This window comes from Cupressus sempervirens, chromosome 3, assembly GCF_028749045.1.
Source record: "Cupressus sempervirens isolate cs-2001-9-10 chromosome 3, ASM2874904v1, whole genome shotgun sequence".
Classification (NCBI taxonomy): Eukaryota; Viridiplantae; Streptophyta; class Pinopsida; order Cupressales; family Cupressaceae; genus Cupressus; species Cupressus sempervirens.
The window spans coordinates 479,121,227-479,139,507 of record NC_143120.1 but is presented as its reverse complement, the minus strand read 5'-3'; the positions used below and the strand labels follow the sequence as shown (position 1 = coordinate 479,139,507).

The 18,281-nt window shown below is 32.8% G+C and overlaps 1 pseudogene; it reads left to right on the top strand.

Moving 5' to 3' along the window:
* Positions 1-401: 401 nt before the first annotated feature.
* Positions 402-18,281, top strand: part of LOC149567245 (putative beta-1,3-galactosyltransferase 8) — a 77,299-nt pseudogene continuing 59,419 nt past the window's right edge.

Here is an 18,281-nt window from a genome sequence, read left to right as displayed (position 1 = left end):
ACATTTCTGAAAAGCTTTAAATGTAGCTCAGATTTTATGGTTATCGCTTTCATATTTTGTTTTACATCAGCATAATGTTATGATTATCATGTTTATATTTTGTGCATCGGTATTAATGATAATACGCTATTTAGTGATATTTGCAGAACTTAGGTATTTTCTTAATACTCTTTTCACATGTTATATATATATATATATTTATACATATGTGTGTTGTATATTAAAAGGTCTATATATATATATATATATATATATATATATATATATATATGCATTAAGTTTATGTTTTAAATCAATTGCTATTAATATATATGGGGTTTAAACCCACGGTGGTTATTAGGTATGTGTTTTGCATATCATATTTTCAAAAAAAAACAAAGTTTTCTAACCTAAAACCCTAAATGGGTCTCAATGCTTTGAATGAGGTATTATATTGAAGTTTAATAGCCAAACATATATAGCGGTGGCAAGATGATTTCCATCTATACTCATCATTGTGGAAGTGGTTCAGTTGCATTTAATGCTCATTTAAGAGGACTCTTGGGTTATAGGGTTTAACCTGTCATCGATGCGTTATTAATAGATTTTTGTTTTTAGGTTGCTATCATACCTCCCATCACTAGAGGAATTCGAGGATGTGGCATTCCTGAGGATAACCTTGCTGGCAGAGGCAGAGGCAGAGGCAGGGGTAGGGGCTGTGGTAGAGGTCCTAGGTACCAGAATGATGCTGGGAATGATCAGTTTGATGAGAATGCTGGGGTTGGAAACAACCGAGATAACCAAGCTGACCAGGCTATGGTACTTCAGAGGATTTTGGAACATCTTGATAATATTGAGGCTAAAAACTAGATTCCTGGTGGGGGAGCGAATTATAGGAGACCCCTTGTGTAGGGTATTAACCTTCCTATAGAGGAAGATCCAGTGGCAAGAGCTCAACTCAAGGATCTATCCAAAATGAAAGGGCCGTTATTTTATGGTACATAACAGGGTACAACGATAGAAGCTTGGCTACTGAATATTGAGTGATGCTTTATCTTACACCGTTACATGAGTAACATGAAAGTAAGATGGACAGTGATGCACTTGAGAGGATTCGATTCCTTATGGTGGGAACAGGAGCTAGAGAAGCTTGGCATTGATATCTCTTTGGTTACTTGGAAACGCTTTGTTGAGGGTTTTAAGGAGAGGTTCATGTCAGAATATTGGCATCAGGATCATGCCGAGGAGTTCTTTCAGATTATGTAGTCTGGCTCTATAGTGGAAGCTTATGAACGTAGGTTTTATGAGCTTAAGAAGTTTTCTAGGTGGGCTGAAAATGATAAGGCCGTGATACAACACTTCATCAGAGGACTTTTGCCCAAGATTGGGGAGGAAGTGAGAACTTTTTGACCTTTGACTATGCAGGAAGCTTCAGAGCGAGAAAAGCTGATTGAGATGAAGTTTGGATATCATGGGGCTTCATACAAAACCAACATGAATCCACCTACTCCGAATGTTAGTAGGAATCAAAAGCCTCCACAAGGTAGTTCAAAATTAGGATTTTAAGGTGGGAAATTCAAGAAGAGAAAGTTTGGTAAGAACTCCAAGGGTTCAGAATAGCCTAAACCATCTCAACCACCTCAGAGTGTGCAGAGTAATAAGCTATTTCCTAATCCTTCTGGTCAGAACATGGGATTCAAGAAATCTGTTGAGTGTTTTCATTGTGGTTAGTTGGGTCATTACTAGTCTCAGTGCCCTAACTGGGACAAGCCGAAGGTTGGACCTAAGCCAGCTAGGTTTGAAGTGACAGTTGGTGATTCTGCCAGGAACCATCATATTTTTGCAACCCTAGATTAGAAGCAGGCTGGACACCAAAACACAATTATTGAAGCTCAGGGTAATACTCAAGGTATGAAAGTATCTATTTTATTTGACTTTGGAGCTACAGACTCATTTAATTCTTCTACTTTAGTTGCAAATAGTGGTATTCTTGTGGTTAGGGCAAGGGACAGATGGCAAGTGGAGTTAGTGTCAGGGTTGAAGGTGAATGCTGATATTGTTGCTCCTGACTGTAAAATTCATATGAAATCTTTCACTACTTCAACAAACCTTAGGGTTATACCTTTAGGATCGTATGCCATAGTTTTGGGTATGGATTGGTTAGAATAGAATCAAGCTGTTTTGGATTGCAAGGATAAGTCAATCAGTTGTGTAGATGATCTTGGATTAGCTAGAGTTATTGTGGGAATCAAGAGACCCATCTCTTTGTAGACAATTTCTGCCAAGCAATTGGCAAGGTGTACTCAAAAAGGTTGTAGTTTGTTTGCCATATCGGTAAACGACTTAAATGATTCCATGGATAAAGGTTCTTTTCATGATCATCTAGTCTTGCAGAGTTTTTTAGATGTATTTGTTGAAGAGATTCTGGGAATACCTCTGAGAAGAGAAATTGATTTTCGGATCGATTTAGTGCCAGGAACGGAACCAATTTCTAAAACTCCTTACAAAATGACAGCTCAAGAGTTGGTTGAACTTAAATTTTAGTTGGAGGAGCTTTTGGAGAAAGGTTTGATTTGTCCTAGTGTTTCACCTTGGGGTGCTCCGATAATTTTTGTCAAGAAGAAAGACGGTTCTTTAAGACTTTGTATAGACTATAGACAGTTGAACAAGGTCACTGTTAAGAATAGGTATCCTTTGCCTAGAATTGATGACTTGTTTGACCAAGTCAAGGGTGCCCGAGTCTTTTTGAAGATTGATCTAAAATCTAGGTATCATCAACTTAGAATCCAGGAAGCGGATATTTATAAGACAACTTTTCACACCAGGTATGGGCACTACGAATTCATAGTGGTACCTTTTGGGTTAACAAATGCACCTTCTGTATTCATGAGCCTAATGAATGGTGTGTTTAGAACTTATCTAGACAAATTTGTAGTGGTATTTCTGGATGAAATTTTGGTGTATTCTAACTCTGTTGAGGAGCACGAGCAACATTTAGAGCAAGTTTTGGAATGCCTTCGTAGGAACAGACTATATGCCAATCCTGAGAAATGCAAATTCTTCAAATCGAAGATTTGTTACTTGGGGCATATCATTTCTGGTGATGGAATTTTTGTAGATCCATCCAAAATTTGGGCTATCGTTGATTGGCCAACACCTAAAAATGTGTCCAAGGTTCGAAGTTTCATGGGCTTAGCAAGCTATTACCATAGATTTGTATCAAACTTCTCCAGAATAGTGCATCCTATCACATCTCTTCAGAAAAAAGGGAAGAAATTTGTGTGGATAGATGAGTGCGAGGTAGCATTTTAGAAACTTAAGGAATGTTTGACCAGTGCACCAGTTCTAGCAGTCCCTGATTCCACTAAGGAGTTCGTGGTTTGCACTGATGCATCCTTGGATGGCATAGGGGCAGTGCTGATGCAAGATGGACGTGTTATAACTTATGAGTTTAGAAAGCTAAAGAGTCATGAGGTGAATTACCCTACTCATGATCTCGAACTTGCCATGATTATGCATGCTTTGACCAAGTGGCAAAATTTTCTTTTGGGTCAATGATTTGAGTTACATTCTAATCATCATAGCCTTCAATATCTTTTCACACAACCAGACCTCAATGCTATGTAGCGAAGATGGATGGAGTTCCTGTGTGAATACGATTTTGAGATTAAATATGTGCAAGGGAAGGAGAACGTGGTTGCTAATGCACTTAGCAAAAGGTGACATGAATTATCTTCTTTGATTCTTTTAGTGGATCTTAAGAATAAGATTTTACAGAACCTTTCTGTAGATCATTGGTTTTAGGATGTTAAGGTTGTTATTGACAATGGCAGCATCTTAGAAGGGTGTTTTGAGGGGTATTCAATGAATTTTGAAGGTTTGTTGATGTATAGAGGGAGTGTGTACGTTCCTGAGTTGGGTGATTTGAGAAATCTAGTTATGTTGGAGGCTCACAAAGCACCATATTCAGCTCATTCAGGTGTCAAGAAAATTCTTGGTGACCGTAAGCAGTATTATTATTGGCCTGGAATGAAGAGAGACATAGCAGATTTTGTGGCTCAATGCTTGGAATGTGAGTGAGTTAAGGCTGAACATCAGCACCCTGTAGGTTTATTGCAGCCACATAGTATTCTAGAATGGAAATGGGACAAAATTTCTATAGATTTTATAATTGGATTTCCTATTACAGCTCATAGGCACGATGCTATTGTGGTGGTGGTATACTGGTTTTTGAAGGTTGCTCATTTTATTCCTGTTAGATCATCCTATAATGCAGCAATGGTTGCCAAAGTATATATGGAACAGATAGTTAAGTTACATGGAATTCCTAAAAAGATGATTTTTGATAGGGATCCAGTTTTTTCTTCTTCTCTTTGGAAATCCATGCAGTGAGAGTTAGGTACTCAACTGAATTTCAGTTCAGCTTATCACCCAGAAACAGACGGACAAACTAAACGTGTCAACCAGATTTTGGAAGACATGCTTAGGATGTACGTAATGGATAGACAGAATAAATGGGAGGAGTACCTGCACTTGGTAGAATTCATGTATAATAATGGATATCACAGTTCCATAGGTATGGCACCATTTCAAGCATTGTATGCTAGACCTTGTAGGACACCACTCAGCTGGGACAATTTGGAAGACAGGACTCTTTTAGGACCTGATATGTTTCAAGATTTGGAGCAGTAGGTGAAGAGGATTAGAGAACACCTTATTACTGCTTAGGATAGACAAAAGAAATATGCTGATAAGCATAGGATTGACCGTCAATTCTTGGTTGGTGATAAAGTATTTCTCCGGGTAAGGCCGCGTAAGAGTCCAATTCGATATGGAAAGGGATCCAAGTTAGCACCACGATTTGTAGGTCCATTTGAAATTTTGGAACGGATTGGACCTGTTGCCTACAAACTTGCCTTGCCACCGAGTCTTTCACGTGTACATAATGTATTTCATATTTTAGTATTACGTAAGTATATACCTAATATTGCTCATGTGCTTGATTGGAAAAATTTGCAAATTTTGGATGGTCAAATCATGTTGGAACCAGTACAGATCATGCAAAGCAGAACTATGAGTTTAAGAGGAAGAGAAATAAGGTAGGTAAAAGTCCTATGGGACCCCAATGATGAAACATCTGCTACCTAGGAGGACACTGAAATGATGAGAGCAACTCATCCGCACTTGTTTGCTAACTTCCAGGAGAAAGTCAAAGCCTAGTAGGGGATGTCATGCCTGACCACTACTTCAGTTTTACTGCATTTTAAGACTTTGTGATTATAAGTTCTTTTCAGATGATTATGTTTCTATTTCAGAATTACTTTATTTTAAGCTTTGATAGAGACATTTATGAATCTAACAAACTTATGATGTAGTTAGAATTAATGCCTAATGTTTCTAGTTTTAATGATATTGCTGTATATTGTCTTCAGGTAGAATATGAATGGAGAACATTTCTGAAAAGCTTTAAATGTAGCTCAGATTTTATGGTTATCGCTTTCATATTTTGTTATACATCAGCATAATGTTATGATTATCATGTTTATATTTTGTGCATCAGTATTAATGATAATACGCTGTTTAGTGATATTTGTAGAACTTAGGTATTTTCCTAATACTCTTTTCACATGTTATATATATATTTATACATATGTGTGTTGTATATTAAAAGGTCTATATATATGCATTAAGTTTATGTTTTAAATCAATTTCTATTAATATATATGGGGTTGGTGGTTATTAGGTATGTGTTTTGCATATCATATTTTAAAAAAAAAAACAAAGTTTTCTAACCTAAAACCCTAAATGGGTCTCGATGCTTTGAATGAGGTATTATGTTGAAGTTTAATAGCCAAACATATATGGCGGTGGCAAGATGATTTCCATCTGTACTCTTCATTGTGGAAGTGGTTCAATTGCATTTAATGCTCATTTAAGAGGAATTATTACATTGAATTAGTCAGCCATTTCTGTATGCATATGTTTGAGTTCTTGTTGTGTTTGGGCTTGGGAATTTGGCCACATTTCTCTGTATGTTTTGCATCTGTGATGCTTATTACTAAAATTCAGCATCATGGTGGATTTGGTCAATAGGGCTTTCATGCTTATGAATCCGTACATTGTTGGAATTCAGAGTATCATTCATTATCAGAGTTTTCAATTTTGGAAGTCTGGTTTTGGTTTGGGGTTTTGGCAGTGAATTTGGTTGCTGGGCATCATTTTGAGTTTTCATCTTCTAAAATTTGGAGGTAGGGGGCATTTCCTTACCTATTCCTTTACTTTTTTGGGTGTTAATTTTGCTTGAAGAATTGTAGAGGCTACAGTATTTTTTTTATAATATGCTTGTTGATACCCAGGTATGGGTGTAAGCAGGGTTGGGCATAAGTGTTGAGACCTGTTTATATCCATATTTGGATATGGGTTACATATATACATCTTTGTTTTGTGTATTGCTGTTTGCTTTGGGGTTTAGATGGTTTCTATACTCTGTTTTATTAAACCGTGGTCACTTGGGTATTTCAACTTCATGTATATTATTGTCATTCTACCATTTAAATAGCTTGCAACATAGATCGTAGTTACATTATGAATTGAGCTATAGTTTTGGCTTGGATATTTTGTAAAAATAGTTTGTGCAATTACTTGTGTCGATTGTTTGCATAAACATAAGTGTTACTGAGTCGAATATATGGAATTGTGCTTTTGATTTTATGAATCTGCATGGACCATAGGTATAGTTATATTATCAAATAACTTTTATGAAGATAGGGCTCTGTCATTATTATACTATATGTTTGTGTCTATAGGTGTGAAGCACAAATTTAACTTTTGAAATATGGATACGGGTACATTGTTAGTTTGACCACTATATATGATTTAAAAACAGAGGAATTAGAAGTCATATTTGGTGTTAGAGATGTTTGAATTCAAAAACATTGATGATGGTTGAACAACTAAGTGAAACCGCAACAGACATAACGTCAAACGGTTGGTATGAAACATAGACAATCTAGCATTAGTGATTATTAGTTTTATGTGAATAAGTTTTATATGTTGTCGATGGTTGTTTACTGTTGAAGTGTTATGTGGTTCGTATCATTAACAAAAGTATAATGAAATTTCATAATAAATGGAAATTATATTGTTTGCTATTGTGTGATGCTCTCTCAAACATATATGAGGATAGTTTGGGCCATGTGGTAATTTCAAGAAACATTATAGTTTGTTTTCTTTTATAAATATAGAAGTTATTTTCAATAAAGAGTTTCAAATTTATATATAGTTGTGTTTAAGTTGTTTGAAAGGATATGATGACTGTCATGAATAGTAACCGAGAGCAATCTTATGTGAATGTTAATATGAAACTTGTTATAAACAAAGGAAACATAGAGATGGCTTAATTTGGTTATTATAATATAAGGAAGATTGAGTTATAACTACTTGTTTTTTTGAGATATTATCCACAATTGAATATGACACCATTTAAAAAAAATAGAGGCATTGACAATTGCTGTTTCTATATTAATGTGGATATTTTATTAATAGTTAGTATATGCTCTGTAGTATTGATGAATTACATCCTTATTACTTTTGATTGTTGGCATGATGAAAGTTACTATAAATTTTATGAATCACATTTTATATTGAACTCTAATATTATGTTTCATATGTTGATGTGAATATAATTGAATGGTGGATTTTGTTATACAGTAGTATAACTGCAGTAGACACTTGAATATTAACAACTTTGTTAATGATCATTCGTTAAAGTAATGGTTGTATTTAGTTTCTATTATGTTAAATTTAGAGTATGAAGTGTTTTTATAGCATTTAAGGATCATTCGGAGATAAGATGTTTTAAAACAACATTCTTTTATTATAAAGATATATGTTTCTGTTCATAATTAAGATGTAAGTTGTTTTCAAGTATTGAAACAGAATATGATATTTGTTTAATGATTTATTATTTGAAAAAAAAAAAAAACAAGAGTATCATGTGCATTTTGATTTGTTGTCTTGGTCAGTTCGAAGTTAAGTATAGCTAATTAGGTCAGCAAGGAATCAAATGTATAATATGGAGATTTTGTAAGTATCGTTGAGCTGAGCTATAGTTCAATTGTATTTACGTGATCTTGATAATATAGGTTTTATTTCTGTTGCTGTAATTATCTATATTTACCTTTGAACTTGGTAGAATAAGATGTGTTTCAGATGGATTAAAGGATGTAGTATTATGTTGTACACTGATTTATATCTGTTGCATGTACATTCTTAGTATATCTATTTGATGTGAATTTTAGGAATAGCTGTGATGAACATATATCAGGGTGGCTGAATTTGGTTTATCCGATTTAGTTAATTAATTTAGTGATAGCCTAAAATTGTATTGGGTGGGTTAATTACATATAAAAGATAATTGGCCTTACCTATGACTTAAACCGATATGGTTAGGTACGAAGAACAAGGCATATCTCTATTCTGTCATTGACAAGTATAATAGAGATTACCATTATGTGTTGACTATGGGCATATCATACATGGATGCAGAATCTTAGTGACATAATGATGACACCTCAATATATATATGGTTCATTTACAGGTTATTCTTAGTGCGAGTTTAATTTTGCATTGTTAAGTAAATGTTTACTTCTTGCATATTAATTTGAAACTGCACTATGTTAAGTGGTTCAGATATTTGCATTATAGTTTATATATGTTTATTCTAACATGTATGCAGTTGGATTATGCTTTTTAACTCAGTGTGTATTGAGCCCCCTTGTTGTGTTGTATTGCATTTTTGTATGTTTTTCAGGTGCTTCGAGATTGTTTAGCAAGTAACCAAAGATGACCGTTGAAGTTACTTTTGAAACAAAATTTAGGGTTCCTATGTTGGACATAGGTGTTTAGAAATGATGTTGTACTACATTATTGTACTGAACTCGATATGTATTAAGCATCTTTATGAAAACATATTTGGATGATATTATATTTCTTATTGAGGTTTTCAGATTGAGAATGATTCAATCTATGTATTTGTACTTGTTTTAAGATGTTTTTAAAAAAATATTGTTGAGTTTATGGTATTTGTTCTTTGTTTTCTTATCTTTCAGTTATGCTTAGTTGAGCATTACATCAAGTTTCAAACAAAAATCTTATATAATGATATAAAAATGACATTTGTCAAGCTCTTCATTGATCTTCTAATCACATTATAATCTATCTAACCATCATGTCTTTCTTTCTTGAAGATTAGAAAGAATTATCTAGTTTCATACTTTGGGAAATTAGCTCTTGTTTCAAATTTTATTCTACTTGATTAATTGCTTTACCCATATCACCTTTCTCATCTCTTAAGACAAGGATGTCTTGATTATCATCCTAAAATAGCAACACCATGTCTAAATGATTTATAACTTCTTGTTGTTCAATATTTGTCATTGGGGTTAGCATGGGTATATTCACTTCATTTTCATCAAAAAAATAAGGATGTTCATAAAACTAATCAGTGACCACTTCATCATTGTTCACAACATAACTAGGTAACTCATTAATTTGACTCTTTCTTTTCAACATTTATTTGCTCTTCAATCTTCTATTCTAACTTAGCATGTTTATCATTTGCTTGTAGCAGATCTAATTTTTCTTTTAGAACCTCACAAACAAGTGTATTACCAACAAAAGAATTTTCTTTGAATTCACAAAACTCCTTATTCTACTTTCTATTCCAACTTTCTTGATAAGACTTATTTGCTATAGAATTTTGAGGGATTTGTGGGGTTGCTTGAAAGGTAATGGGCTTTTGTAAAGGTTGCTCTTGAAGTACTACAAGTTGAACTTGTTCATGTATAAGGCTCTTGTGTTATGAAGGATATATCCTAAAATTTGGGATTTCAAATGTGGAAGAGTCAATTGGTTCATCTTGACTGAAGCATATCATTTTGAACATGGAGAATTTTTTTCTAAGGAAATGTATTAGTTGGGTGGGTTTCTTGCTTAGGTGTAAGCCCTTACAATGGAGTTGCTTTTCAAAAAATAGGATACCAAATTTAGAACACTTATATCCACTAGTATTTTAATTGCCAGCCTCTACACCCACACAAGTGTTGAACATAAGTAAAGAATCCATAAATTTCATTTAACTTTTCCAAATTTTCATGAAAAGTAAAATCCATCAGATCTAATAAGTTACAAAAACATGACAGCAACAAATTACTAAAATAGAATCAATATGCATCTCTGTCATTTTTGTATAGGAATGAAAAAGTTAAAAAAGTTGAAAGGACAAATAGCTTCGCTGTCATCCATAGGGGGAAGCTCCCTCAGCAAGCTTGAGTCCATTGTTGCAAGATCCTAGAAGACATAAAGTTATATATTAGTGTTAGAATATTATATTTTATAATAGTGATGAAATTGTGACACAACACATGGAAAAAGACTATTAGGGCCATACCTTAAAAGGCATGTCAACGATGAGATTTATTGCAAGTCACTTGTACAAGAGCTCGAGAGTCTATAATAGAAGATAAACATACAAAAAAGCTTATTTATCAAACAAAACATACTATCATAAAAAAGAGTCAAAGCTAAGAACTAGGAAGTTAAGAATAATCAAATGAAATCTTACACATCAACCACTATTTGGGGATAGAGAGACATTATAGAAATGATCATTTAATAGAATAAAAAATTATATACAAAATTTCACCTTCAACTAATCAAGAGTGACAAACATTAAAATTGAAACATCTCAATGTAGAATACCCTTGTAATCTACCTCATCACCCTATACATGTGAAAGGAATTCAATTAATGATAAGCATGAAAATCATTTATTGAAAGAGATACATAAATAGAATGTAATTTTCTTTAAAAAGTATTGACATCAAGACCAACTCACTTTTACAATTTGAGCCTCCTAGATCAAGTGTCAAGATTTTTAATTGAGCATAGCAATATTTGTTGCAGGTGTGATACAACATGATTAGCTACATGTTTGTTGTACTGAAGGTGCAAGGCACAACATATGTAGATTACACTTAAGAAAAACCTTCCAAGTAGTAAACACACCTTCACTTGGGTGCTAACCACCATAGGCACACTCAACTCCACTAAACTATCATGTAGGTTTGAAGAATAGTGTACATCAGATGTGAAAGATCAATATTTACTACTCAAGTGCACATCAATCTTGAATAGAACATTCTCAAGAGCCCTTGGCAACTCTGCACATTACTAATATGCACTAAAGATCTCCAAATAGCCAAAAATAACAACCCAATAGTCTGATAATGTATTTTTTAGTCACGTACCATTGAATATGGCACTAATATAGCAAGCCTAGTTAGCTCAAAATGCTCACAACCCTTAATATTTTCTCTTTCTCTAAGGAAATAGCATTTGAATATATTTCCCAAGACCAAGGTACCTTCAACAATGAATTAAAACCTCCAAAATGTTTGGAGCTTTAATCCAAAAAGTCCTCACACCATGCTTCAAGTATTAAAGGCACATGTTATAATCCTTTAGGAAAAATAAATAACTATGAACAATCCTAAAAACTCCTCAAAAAGGGTCTCACCCAACTATAAAAAACCTGTAAATAGTTTCATGTGATTTTCAAGCCATTTAATACATTTTCTCAACAAAAGAATTCATGTAAAGTGGAACTTTGCAACATCTAGGATGGATTAATTTTGGAGTTTTTATTGATTTACAAAATTGACTTGTTGGGTGCATGTTTGATTTTGAAGTGCAAGTTTGACCCATTTTGTTGAACCCATATAATGATTTTTTGACCCATAGGGTTGATGTAACTTGTAGATTTGAGCTCAAGTCTGCTTGCATCACTTGTGGATTTGACAACAAATGTGCATACTTTGAATTATATATGTAATTTGCAAGGTTGCACGGGGGTGGGGGTACTTAGTTATTTAGAGTAACAATATCAGTAGGATTCTTTTTTAAAATAGGGTACGCCAAACTTTTATTTAAATATAATAATATTTATAGAAAATCTGAAATTATGAGTCATGACAATGGTTTTTCAAAACAAGAACAATGATAAAGTTTGCAAATGTAATGTATTTTACTATTGTTTTCAGTTTTAGATTTGTAATATGTTTGTAATAATGATTATTAATATATGAAAAATGTTTACCTAGATAATAGAGAAGGAAAACTTTAAACATGAAGAAGATCATCAATCATATAAAAATGCCATTTTGCAAATGATAAACTACTAATTTGAATAGTGATAAAGTTCATTGTTAATCAACATCATATCAAAGTTTCAAATTGATTACGTATTGAATTAAGCTTGATAAACAATAAGTTGATACACAAACAAAAGCCAAAACTAGAAATAAAAATCTTAATCAAGGTCTTAGCTATGATGCTCTCCACTGAGGACCTAGTACTTGGGATACTTGTACTTGGTACTAGGGGTGTGGGTACACATACCCATGCAACCTACACAATTTGTCATTTAGAGTTGATTTTTTATATGTGCATGTGTACTAATAACTTTATTCTTTCAAGTTTACCTTGGTAGAAACTCCTATACAATGAATTAATTAAGCAGTTCAAACAACACAAAATTGAATTCCTTCAGTTGAGACATTGCTGAGTAGAAGTACAAAAAGAAATAATTAAACAAGACTTCCATTATGGAAAAATAAGCACAAATATAATTTGAAATGGAGAATTATCAAACAAATGGGAAAAGGGAATTATAAATATTCTAGAAAAAGAAAGCCTACAAGAATAAAGTGTAACACACCTTCTGTATGGGAAGTTGGTTGGTTCTCCTTTGGAAATCAAAGTAGTGGCAGTGCTTCTCCTCAAAAGGAGCCTATCAAAAGAATAGCTTTTAAAATATCAATACTAAATTCAAAAGTAAAGTGATGATTCATAAGAACATTAACACCATACATGTATAAAGAAGCTAGTTGCAAGCTTGGCACTCCTTTCTCGAGCTTGGCAGCTTGCATTCCAAGATTTGCAAGTCTTCTACATGGATCTATCTTCTTTTCTAGAGCTTCCATCATGGAAACCCAAATTATATCACCCAAATCATCCTGCATAGAAAATTGACAAGTGTCAACATATATCATGATAGGGTTAAAAAAAAAAAATTGTGATATCTTGACACAGAAATGAGGAAGAGAATCATTAGAAGAAACCTACAAAAGTGTTCCAATGCCAATTGCAGATTTCATTTGCCCATCTTCACCTTCACCAGCTTTAGTAACTCCCAAATGCAATGGATAATCCCATCCTAGGAAATTCATCTCTAAAACAAGAAAGTGGCATGCCTGGACCATAATTATTGGGTTGCTTTCTTTTATTGAGAAGACAAAGTTGTGGAAATCCAACATCTGACAAATGCATGCAAATTCAAATGTTTAATCCACCTATTTTAAGACAATGGACATTAGTATGTTGGAAAAAACATATCTAAAATTACTTATGAACATAAATTTTTTTTCTTGCAGAGTAAAATAAAATTTACTTAAACATAGAATCTAAAATAAAATATGTTGAGGTCCATACAACCTTCACTTATAGTGATCAAGTCAATTGATTGATTGATGTTTAACAAGATCTAAATATACTTACCTACCCACTACTAAAAAATTTCTCCTTCATATCTTTCACAAACCAGTGGTCCTATATAGTGCTTTCATGTGTAACTAGTATTTGGTGCTTGGTCACTTAACATACACCAAGTCTCAACATCAATTTGTTATGGGCATTTGACCATATCACTAAGTTGTTGGTGTAAGAGTACCTTCTATTTGATTTGAAAGATAAAATACCTTTGGAAACATCCAAAGGATCAAATCATTAAGTTATAGTAGTTCAAATAACACCTTTTGGTCCACTTTGTAAGACCTAGTCCCAAGATTTGGCATTTATAAGCCACTTGGTCAACTATCGTCAAAAGACTCAATAGGCTTTAGATTTTTGAGAATTTTGGTATTTCCTGTGTGCTTTCATAGTTAGGATTGATGAGGAATCATTTATGATTACTCAAGGATAAAAATTTCTCTTGTGAGAAAAAATTGCAAAAATTCTCAAAAAGTTGCTTAGCAACTTTTGTTGCAAAGTTGCAAAATTAGCAAAATACTATAGAAATTGTAGTGCCTACCCCTAGTTTACTTTTCAATTATTATTGCCAAACTCTTTTAGGCCAGTTTATGTTTATGCTTGATTATTAGTAATATTATTTTCTAAATTATTGGATATTGTTTTCATACTTAGTTGATTATATGGTGAGACTACTTTGGTACTAGTTACTTCATATATGCATGACTATACTTTGATGATGATTATTTAAAGTGATCCCAATTATTTAATGATGTTAGTTAGATGGATTATTTATATGTATTTTCTACGGATACTTACCTCATATTGCATGTGTATGGTGTGCGTCTATGTTTTCTTTATGTGTGACATTTCTGATGTGGTTAAGGAAGGGAGTCATAGTCACCTGCTAGTTAGAATCTACATGATGCACCACTTCCTGCCATTACCTATTTAGTTTAGAATATATGTGTTTGTACATGCATGGATTTTATGTAGATTGTAGGTATTAGGTATCGACTTCCTTGAATTGTCAGGATGAGCGTACCCTATCGTAATATCTCAATGGTAAGAGAGGAGAGATAAATTCTTGAGTCCAAATCCTAACCTTAAAAGCAATTGTCCTAGAAATCAGGACTAGTATCTGAGATAATTACCCCTTCAAATTCATCATATGACATAAATTTGTGATTATAATCCTTGAGTTTGATCTTGTATGTTGTATTTTATGGTGAGTTTTCATATTTCATCTTGTAAGTCTTTAGTGATTTTTCTGTTAATTAAGTGAAATTAAAAGAATATTTAATGAAAAATTATTAAGATAATTTCAATATTTAATTATATTTAATTAATTTAGAAATTAATTAAATAGAAGAATTAAATTTAAAGATAAAATTATAGTTCTAATTTTAGAGCGTAATAATCTTTATTTAATTTAATAATAATATATATTTAGGAGATCATTTTTAAATAAAAGCTAAATATTATTATTACTTAAGTTAATAAATATTTCATCAAAAAAATCCTTCAAAAATTAATTAAAGAGAGAAAGAGAAATATATTTAATAGATATTTTAAATTGCAAAAAGTGTGCATGAATATCCAAAAAGTAATAAAATATTAAAAGGATTGTGATCAACGAGTTCCCTTACATGATTGCACAATCAGTGCCCCAAATTTAGGGGAGACCTACTTGTCAGAGATTGAGAGTTCATTTCGCAGGGATTGCGGATTTTGGAGAAGGATTTTTAGAAAACAGGGTTTAAGAGGAAAGAGGAGTTTCTCACATTCTTCATGTGATTGCATATTAAAATCAAATTTAAGTAGAATCTTTTGGGTGATGCGACGTGCTCCCCTGCCCACAGGTGGTTAATTATGTGGTGTTCCATGTTCACTAACAGTCATGGCTTTTGGTGCAGTAGCAAATGGGCCCTACAATTGGTATCAGAGCCTGGTTTTGGCCTGGTCATGGGTTCAAATCTCCCTGGTGCCTTCCCGACCCACGTAAGCACCTGGTATGCGCGTCGAGGGGGAGATTGTTGGGTGATGTGATGCACTCCCCTGCCCACAGGTGGTTAATTATGTGGCGTTCCATGTTCACTAACAGTCATGGCTTTTGGTGCAACAAAAAATGGGCCCAACAAAATCTTGTGTTTTATTCACACAATGAATTATGTTCTTTGAAATTCCTATCTACATTGTGTTTGTTAGATCTATTTTCATAGTCTCTTCTAAAATGAATCTTCCATAGTGAATTATATTGATATTCATATTGTATATAGCCTGTATTATGAGAATTGAGACATTAGAAAACCCTCATTTTGTAGATTAAAAAGTTAGTATTTTAAATCGGGAAGGGTTTTGAAAGAAACAAAAGTTATAGAATATTAAATTGACTAGTTTATCAGACTTTTTCTATTAGAGTATTTTCATAAATTTCACTATATATATATATATATATATATATATATATAATGAATTATGAAAAATATTTATTTTGTCTTATTAAAAAGACAAATTATGTTTTTTAAAGGGGTTTTTTTAATTTTTAAATATAGATAAAATTAAATAAGGTGGGGGCAGGGCCACCAATTCCCAAACCCCACCCCTACCTATGGTCATTAAAGGCTATGCGTGATAGGTCTTATTGCTACACGTAGCAATAGTACTATGTACTACTATTTGCGGTAGTAGTAACACCTACGATGACAAGGTTTCTAGGCTAGCAGGCCTTTAAAAAAATGATGAATTATTAATAATTGTTTAAAAAAATTAATTTATGTTATATTTAATATTATTTAAATTTAAATTTAATTTTTAGATATTTAATATTTAATTTAGTTAAATTGTAATTTAATTTTAAAGTTATTTTTAATAGGTTTTATTAATATGCTTATTAATACTTTTCTTAAATTATTAAAATATGACAACTCATTTAGGGTTTTATTGAAATATTTGTTATAAGCAATTAATTTAATTCATTTAGTTATTAATTAATTAATTGTTGATGGAACATTATAAAAGAAATTGATTATGGGAATTCTCTATTTAAAATTTAATAATATTAAATAATTTCCAACTAATTATTTAATAATTATTATTTAAAATTTAAGATCTTTATAGAGATAATGTTTGTTTTGTGAGTTTATGGTAATGAGCTATTCATATTTAAATGTGAAAATGGGTTAAAATATATGGGGATATAGTTAACTTCATCAAACCAAAAATGTACAATGAAATAAAAACTTAAACCTTACTGTAAACTCAAATTATGTGTCTTCAAAATCAAACAAAACTATGAGTTACACTATTTGTTGAGTGTTTTCTTATATGTTGGAATTGGGGGTTGACTAGAGTGTTGACTAGTCCTAGGATGTTTACCAAAGGCCAGAAAATATTGCTTTGGTGATTATATATGATGTTATGTTTTGACTTATGCGTACCTTCTTGGATAAGTCCTGTTAGGATGATCATATTTGTGATGTCGTACTTTGACTAAGTGATTTCTATACTTATCGATTGCTTGTTTAGAGAACTGATGTATGGGTTTTATGTTTTTTGAAATCCTTTTTGCTTTGTTGAGCTTAGGGTAGGTTATATATATATTAAGTTGGGAAGTGGCTTGCAATGGAGGCCGAGGCCCTAAAGAGGCTAATAGGTAACCCATTGTAAGTAGTTAATAAGTGAAAATACTACACTAAATGAGAGTAAAATGAACCTAATAAGAATCTTTGTCTTTCCTCGCCCATGCCTTGAGTGGTATTACATATTAGGATGGGAGTAACAAAGAATCTTGGTTGCAACCATGCATTATTAGTATGCCTTGTCAGTACAAAAGGATACTAGTGCCACATAGAGTCACTAGGGGGCCGGAGGATTAAAAGACTAGTCGAGTAACCTTAGAGTTGGCTCGTGTGATGACACTTGCCCACTAGCATTATAGATTACCTAAGTGTCTTTGTTTGCCTCTGGTTTAGATGTCGTTTTATCTTGGAACCTTTGAGTTAGATTAGTTTTAGTGTTTCCTTGACCTAGATATCACTTTTGATTTTTGGGACTTGAGATTATCTCCTCAACATGGTGGCAGTGGACCTTTTTGGGTTACCATGAGGTCGAGTGGTAGTGCTTTTGACTTTTACCATTGAGATCCATTTGTTAATGCCATGGTTGGAGTTCCTTGTTCTACATTTCCTTTCATTCTATTTTTTGTGTATATGATGGATGCTTATTGTTGACATATCAGTCAAGTTTGATATTAGTGACATACACTTATTTAGATTGTGTATAGCTATCAAGCTCATTGTTCAGTTTATGATGTTTTCCATGTAATTTAGTAGCCACCGAGTTCTATAGTTGCTATTGAGTCCTTTGGACAAATCCTAGTGGTTACTGAGTAGATTTAGTTAGTGTGAAGTCTAGTAGTTCAAATTGTGCATTTTAGTATACATTGAGTTTATCAATGGTTATTGAGCATTGCAATATCTACCAAGTTTGTAGTTCATGTGATGCAAAGCCAATGTTAATTGAGCTACTTTATGCTAACCAAGTGATTCAGTGTTTGCTAAGTTGCACAATATCTACTGAGTCACCAATGTAGACCAAGTTCAAGACTAATTGAAAGTGATCAATATGGACCAAGCTTCTATGTCTACAAAGTGCATGATGATGCTAACCATTAATAGTGGATGTTGAGTATTAGAACCTCACCAAGTTTGTCT